Source organism: Lygodium microphyllum, chromosome 9 (genome assembly GCF_053477565.2).
Source record: "Lygodium microphyllum isolate KBCC chromosome 9, Lygodium_microphyllum_v1.1.10, whole genome shotgun sequence".
NCBI lineage: Eukaryota > Viridiplantae > Streptophyta > Polypodiopsida > Schizaeales > Lygodiaceae > Lygodium > Lygodium microphyllum.
The window spans coordinates 16,706,582-16,714,200 of NC_141143.1; positions in this window are offsets into that span (position 1 = coordinate 16,706,582).

Sequence of the window (7,619 nt, forward strand, 5' to 3'; positions counted from 1 at the left end):
AATCCACCACTTAGTCAACAATACCTTGGAATGCTATTATGCTATGTGTGAGGTTGTTGCATAGCATCTAGATACAATTAACTTCTCTTGATGCATGTGCTTTGTAGCTTTATCTTTTGAATGTATGAGATGAAGCCTATCCCTTCCCATGACTTATTCTCATGCAACATCTAATGTACTTGATATGAGAATCAAAGCAAGCATTCATCAATTTGGAAATATGTTACTTACGACCAGTACTGAAGTTGGATGGGCAATGATGTCCTTGCTTGAGGTTTTTGTTGCGGGATTTCCATCCGCATGTGACATCTTCCACTTGGGGGCCATTCTCGGTCTTCGTCTCCCTTAGACATGAGTCACACAAGACTTTCGCACCTTGTGCTCAATTGGTGGGGCCAATTGGGGAGAGAATTTGGCTTGCGGGTGGAGGATAATTCTCATGGGAAAAGGTATAGTTATTTGTGGGCAAAGAGGAAAAAGGTATCTCTGGCCACCCTCTTAAGAGGGGAAAGGGAGGAGAACCTTCTTAGGGGCGGTTCTCTCTCTTTCTCTCTCTGTCACTCCCTCTTTCTCCTTCTCTCTCTTCTTCTTCTTCTTTGCCTCTCTCCCTTCTCACCTCTCCCTTTCTCTCTCTCTTCTCTTTCTCTCTCTCTCTCTCTCTCTCTCTCCTTCTTCTTCTTCTTCTTCTTCTTCTTCTTCTTCTTCTTTGCCTCTCTCCCTTCTCACCTCTCCCTTTCTCTCTCTCTTCTCTCTCTCTCTCTCTCTCTCTCTCTCTCTCTCTCTCTCTCTCTCTCTCTCTCTCTCGACAATAGACTGAGATCCGACGATACTCGACACATTGGATCTCAAACCTCCAGTTTGCTCTTTCTCCACCACCGATGTACCACATCCTGCATCCAGGAGAGATCACCTGCTATTAGCGACTTCGACGACTGCTACTACATCCCAGGATAGTATATCTCCCTGCATCTGTTACATATACACATCGCACCACTTTAACACAGCCGACAGTTGTTCCCCTATCACAGCCGACATTTGTTCCCCTTTTGTAGCCATTATCTGGAGTACCAGAGCTACATACACACATATACGTACACGACACCTATCACACTCACAGCACCGTATTTTCAGTTTCCATTTTTTAGCTTTTCATTCAGCACTTTCATTTTGGATAGCTGGACCTCATCAATTGTATCACAGTTTGTCTCATAGGCCAATTTTGGTCTTTAGAAGACGTTAATATAACTTTCTTTCTTTCTTTCTCTCTCTCTCTCTCTCTCTCTCTCTCTCTTGCTTGGCAACAAAAGGGGGGGCAAGAGGTAACATCACCTGTGTCTCTTTACGATGGGGGGGGGATTTATAGGGAGGAGGGTGGTGTTATTATCGGTGGGGGGAAGTGGTAGTGAGGGCGGGGGGAAAGGTAGCATGCGTGTGCTCCTCTCCCCATGGGCTTCATTGACATTGTCCTCTCCATTATTAACTTCATCCTCCTCATAATCTTTGACTGCTTCTCCTCGTCATCTTCCCCCTGCACCACATTGACTGTTGTCTTCTCCTTCCTTTCCATCACAATCCTCATTCCCTTCCTCTTCTTTCCCCGTCATCCTCTTCCCCCCCCTCGACACCTATCGGTGACCACAGGGGGCTGGTGATAGTTTTTTTAAAAATCAGTTTTCTTCTTAATAAGGGGAGAGGGGTGGTGGTTCCCACACACGGGTCGAACGTTACATCCTCTCCCCCTTAGAGAACTCAAGATGTCCTCATCTCGGCAGGACTAGGGAACACAAGCATTAATGGGGCTTAATGCGGCTTGTGGATTAGGACCCACCATGCATTCGCTATGCTACTTTTCTCACTCATAAGCATGTGGTCTTTTGAAACAACAACTTATTGTATTAGGTCTATCTGAGTCTGGATTACACGAGAAGAGTTTATTGTAGTTACATCTCATGGATATCTTCTACTTCTTTTTCCCTAAGTATTTGGTATATTTTGGATCACTGGGGTTGTACAATTTCATTCCTTGTAAGTTTAAGTTCTCTTTGAGTCCTATTGGGATAATTGACGTGGTTATGCCCAATGTTGTGGCACTCGGAGCATCGGTGTTTAGGGTGCTTTGGACATTCCCTTTTGAAATGACCTAGCTCCTTGCAATAGAAACAACATGAAGCTTTATCACTTGGATTCACAAGATTTTTGTTGTCCTTGGTAGGATTTTCTTCTTTAAACCAAATTGTCCTAGGATCCTTTTAGTAGAATGAAGCGGTACTTTATCGCAGAAACTTTGTTTCTAAATTGTCCTCTTTTTAGATCTAGACTGAGGTCCATGGTCAATCAGCTTTGCTTGTAATATTAAAGAATACTCCCAAGCTTCGACATTCTTGCAAGACCCAATCTATATTAGTCGAGAAGAACACTTAAGGAAAATTTCATTGCAAGTTATAACTATTGTTCCTTGCTAGAGTATCTCTAATCATTTGCAAGTTCTAGGCCCCAAATAGATGCAACTCATATTACCTGGGTTAACTGTAGTTACAAGAGTAAGGTTTATTCCCAATATAATTTGTATCACATGTCGATAAAACTTCTACGATTTCTAGTCTTCCTGATAAGGTGTAGTGGGTTCTAGGTCTCCGTGTTCATCTGATTTCTCTATATATCCGAAGACTGCACTTGTGTAGCTTCATTTCCTTGGAGGTTTAATATCTTCTGGATTTAGGTCAGGGTAGTCTGCTTGGATGTGCCCTAGCTCATTACAATGGAAGCATTGATCGTGGGGACATCTCCTATGGATGTGCCCTATCTCACCGCACGTGTGGCGTCTCTTGTCCTGATCTCGGTAACCATATTTGTCACAATTGTTCAAATTAAGTTCTTGGACAATTGGCTTCGCTCAAAGTAATGCATCTTCCAAGTCTGTAGGATGCATTGCTTCAAGACGGTAATTCAGAGGAGTGTTCAGGCCATGGTAAAACTTGGATACTTGCTGCACAATATCCATAGGTGGCGCATATTTTAGTAGGGTTACAAACTTTGAGTAGTAGGCTTCCAAGGTTAATTCTAGCTACTTGAGCTTTAAGAATTCATTCATCCTCAAAGTCTGATAGGTTGACAAAAGGTATCATTCGCGTACAGCATCTTTGCACCATTGCTTCCACCATAACCAAGCCTGACCAACTGACTTAAGTTTGGCTATCATTGCTTGATTGGTAGTAGCATTTCTTGAAGTAGAGAAATAATAGTCCATCAAGTCAATCCATATCTTCACCTCTGTTGCGACGTCTATCCCTTCTCCATCAAACTCGAGTGCCTTAATTTGCTTGAGAAGCAATTTCTTCTCTTGCATGTCAGCATTCGTGGGTACAAAAGGTGACTAACAATCAAGCCATATCATTTAGGTTAATTTGTTTAGAATATGCCTACGAACCTTACATTAATCAATCATGCATCATTACAAAGTTTCACTCTAACACAAACTGTAACGTGCCATCTATCCACTATCCAAGCATGTTTTAGTGGTCCATCAAGAAACGAATCTAAGTGTTGCCACCCGGCACTCCCATGGAATGTTACGAGGTTTTTTGCCTAGGGTTTTTTGAGTCTTCCTTGCAACGGAATGTTCGCGGCCAAAACCCACTAGGATGGACCTAAAATCCGGGTGCCTGGTGGTCAAGGTCTCTTGATAGCATTCTAGCATTGGGTCCTGGACATCCTACTTTACACAGAGATACCCCAGCCAAAGCTCACCCATACCGCACTTGGTTCAAAGAGGATGGGAAATGAGAGGGATGCACCGCTCAACTTGTCTGCCCATAGGGCATAGTCCTATTCCAATTCCCTAAAATAGCATGAATTGGCACTCTAACCCAACAATACCTAAAGGTCGTATGACTATAGAACCTTGTGAGAAGCCTCCTAATTCTCTCAAACCACCCAGCCATAGGACGGACCCATTGGAAGTTTTGTCCACCCGCTTCCCTTGATAGCTTTAGTTTTCTAATTAGGTCCTATCGCATTTATGTGTGACATTCAAATCCACCTTCCTTAATTGGACCTTTTAGGGAACAGGGTTTGTTTGCATAATTCTTCAGCCATCACTCGATGGGTCTTTAGAGCACTTTTGGAACCCGTCGGTTGCTTGCTGCTTAAAATTGACTCGATTGCCTATGCCGCCTTCGACGAAGTCTATTTTTTCCTTAAAATTCAAAATTTTCGGCTAATTTTGAGCATGTTTCCTGGGTAAAATCCACTGCTCATTGGGGACCATGGGATAGGGCGACTTAGCCTGTTAAATCCCATGGACAAATTTGCACATAAGCACAACCACAAAGAGCGTCAAGTTGATACATAGAAAAACTCAATAAAACACATCACACCTCTCACCCTAACCCCTTGTCAAAACCAAGGCAAGAAATCCACAAGGAGTAGGCCTATCATAATTGGGCAAAGAGTCTAAAGCTAGTCACTAAACCGACTGCTCCAACATGACCAAGCTAAAAAGAACTACCAAAGAGGTCATCCTAAGTGGTAGTCTAGACTACCTACCTAACTAAGGACAACTCATCTAGGAGCTTTGACTAGATGAGGACTCCTATAGCCTGATAAAGAAATATGGTCTTGTAGCACATTTTCCTTTTAGGTTGTTATTTTCCATACTTGGGTGTGTAAAAAGGAGGGAGTTGAGCATAGTGACCTAAGGAGAACAGGGCATCGGCCTTAGGTCCTATCTCGGTACCCAAGAACCTACCAAGCCCTCGCAAGGCAACACTTAATCCTTTTCTAACGCTCACTTTTATTTTCACTCCAACCTTCCTTTTTTTTATTTACTTTTAAACTAGATGCCACCCCTCGGAAGAGAAGGCATCAGCCCTGGGTCTGGTGACTCGTCCCCCCAAGAACCTACCAAACCCTCGCAAGGCAATAAACAACTGCTCAAGGATTTGTCTTTCTTTCCTTTTCTTTTATTTAAGGGGTTAGAACCCCTTTTTACACACCCATATAGTCATATATATTCTTTCATATATTTAGGGTTTTTCCTCTTTGAATCATCATTTTGTCTAGCACGATTTTCTAATTGCCTCACACTAATAGGAACTCCTAGAACAGTCGTCTAGCAGGTTAGCAGAACAAGGTCACTAGAACTCCCTTCGAAAACAGGTCTTTCAGTACTTGACAATGCCTTTGCGGGAGGTAATGACTATTCATACCTCCCATAGACGTACCTAACCTAAACCTCAGACTTCATGCCTTGGTTTTTGATCCCCAACAAACAAAAAGAAAATACCCCTTACGTACACATATATCATTAATTGCTTAAGGGAAAAGACTTGGTAAGGGGATGAAACCACTTGGAATGGCCACAAGAAGCTCCTTCATAGCAAAGGCTCCCTCCAATGACTTCGTCATCCTGTATGATGCAATCACTAAAACAAAAACCATTAAACATACCTGCACCAAATAGACATAGGGCCCTCTTTGCCTAAAGAAATAGCACATTTTACTGCAAACTAACTAGCCCTCTTGGGCCGAAAGAAATAGATCATGGCACTTCAAAACTAACTGGCCCTCTTGGCCTAAATAAATCAAACATTAAAACCTTAAAGCAACTCACCCTCTTGGCCTAAAGAAATCAAGAAAACAAGTGCATATATATCCCTCCTTGGAAACAAGAAAATATGGAAAAATGTGCTCCATTCCAAGGGGAAAAATAGGGCGCCTGCCCTAAACTAAATGCATCAAGTTGTGACCCATCCCTCCTGCATATATGGCAAGAGGGGTACGCAAAACATGTCATTTGATCAACCTATGGGTCCAAGATAATAGTGGTAGATGGATCTCAGCTACTCTTTGCATTGGCCATATCAACCCATCACCTGCCATATAATGCGTGGTCTGATAAAATTCCCCACAACCAACCATGTCCTGTCTCATTATTAATAGCAACATCTGGACTAGGACCACAGATGAAAAAGAGGTCCTCTTCATGAGAAAAATTGGCTAATGAATCCGCAAACTAATTCCAAGAACATGGAATTAGCTGAAGAAAGACACTCTCAAGTTCATCAAGTAGGGTTATAGCAGCTCGATGATACATGCAAAGGATAGGATTCCAGACTGTATATGTCTCATTTAGTTGATTTAAGAACAGCTTGCAAATCCCCTTTTACTAACAATCGTCAAATACCACCTTTCTTGGCAATATTCAGTCCCATAATCAAGGCTTTATACTTTGCCATGTTGTTGGTGAATCCTACCCCGAGATAAACAACTAATTTCATTGTAACTCTACATCGGGGATATCGGATAACTACTCCAACACTTCCCTTTTTATTAGGGCCCCTGGACACTCCATCAAAGTATAATGTGTATGTCCACAATGGGTTTACACAACCAACCATCAAGTACTCCCCTATTCGTAATTATGATAGTCAAAGTTCAACATACTTAGAGGATGAACTGATGGCTCCATCCCACCTTCTTCATTAAACCCAACAAGAATGCTTGTTAGAATTTGTAAACAATGATGGCATAAAACTTTGATTTCCTACACAAAGGTACCGTCTTCTTGCTTAATCACTTTGTATCCTTTGCTCCACCAGATAAGCTTCCCCTGATGATATCTTTGCTCTAGATGTGGATGCTCCAAATAAGGGATTAACCATCCCATCAACTAGTTTAAGCTCTTTTGTAGGTCTCAAATTAGCCCAATATGGACCTGCAGTGCATTTAGCGCGTTAGCATACTAAAAAATAATAAGGTTAAGATTATTAAGATTAACCTTTTTTTAAAATTTCACTCCCTATAGATTAGCCAGTAAAGCAGTGGACTTATTTTTTACCTATCCTAACTACCTTGTAAGGGCCATCCCATCTAGGTTCCAACTTCCTTGGTAATAGCTCCCTACGCACATTGTAATATAGAACTAACTATCATTTTTTAAAGGTATATTTCTTTGCTTTTAGATCATGCAGCCGCTTCATCAGACATTTAGCTACTTCCTAGTGTAACAAACTCTGCAATTTGAGCTCATCCAAGTGGGCTATAGTCGTAAAATGCTCAAATAGGGCATCTTTCTCACCCAAAGAATGATTAAGTGTGAATCTTATGGCCAGTAACTCAATTTCTAAGGGAAAGACATACTCCTCCCATATACTAATTTAAATGGGGTGTGGCTAGTGGCTCATTTAAACGTTATATTATACACCCACACAACCATCTATAATTTTGTATCCCAGTCATGTTTCTTTTCGGAGGCTATCTTAGACAGTATACCCACAAGTTGCTTATTGGTGCTTTCAACTTGCCCATTTTCTTGTGGATTATAGGGGGTTGTCTTGTTATGCTTAATTTTCCATGCTTTGGTTAAAATTTTAATCACCTTGTTTAGGAAGTGAGTTCCGTGGTCTAATACTATTTCCTTTGGTGGATTGAAATGGCAAATGATATGCTCAAGTAAGACTCGATTGCCTATGCCACCTTTGACGAAGTCTATTTTTTCTGGAAATTTTAAATTTTTGGCTAATTTTGAGCATGTTTCCCAGGCAAAATCCACCACTCAATCGACAATACCTTGGAATGCTATTATGTTATGTGTGAGTTTGTCGCATAGCATCTAGATA